General features: G+C 48.2%; 1 protein-coding gene across 1 annotated transcript in view; it reads right to left on the reverse strand.

Moving 5' to 3' along the window:
- Positions 1-342, reverse strand: part of SLC16A4 (solute carrier family 16, member 4) — a 14,393-nt gene that overhangs the window by 13,135 nt on the left and 916 nt on the right. The window lies entirely within an intron of this gene.

Raw genomic sequence — 342 nt, forward strand, 5'->3', positions numbered from 1 at the left:
CTCCTCCTGGAAAGCCACAAAGAAAATCCCAAAGGTCTTGAGCATCCCTATCACGAGCACGTTGACCTGAATTGGAAGCAGACGGAGGTGAGATGCTACAGAGTTCAGGTGGGAGGAAAAACTTTTCCTCTGCTTTTCCTGTGTGGATAATTTGTTGTTTGTGGGAGAAACAAAGCCAGGCACGGGGGGGGGGGGTCATTGGGGGAATATCAGCAGGGTGGACTTGTAGTGGCCACGCTGCAGTTTCATCTTACCAGACCCCCAAACAAAACTTCTGTGCAAACTGGCTTTTCCAAAGCAAAGGAACAAAATAACACTAGAGCCTGACTCTTGTAGGATTTT

Source organism: Cariama cristata, unplaced genomic scaffold, assembly GCF_000690535.1.
Source record: "Cariama cristata isolate BGI_N322 unplaced genomic scaffold, ASM69053v1 scaffold14848, whole genome shotgun sequence".
NCBI classification, from domain to species: Eukaryota; Metazoa; Chordata; class Aves; order Cariamiformes; family Cariamidae; genus Cariama; species Cariama cristata.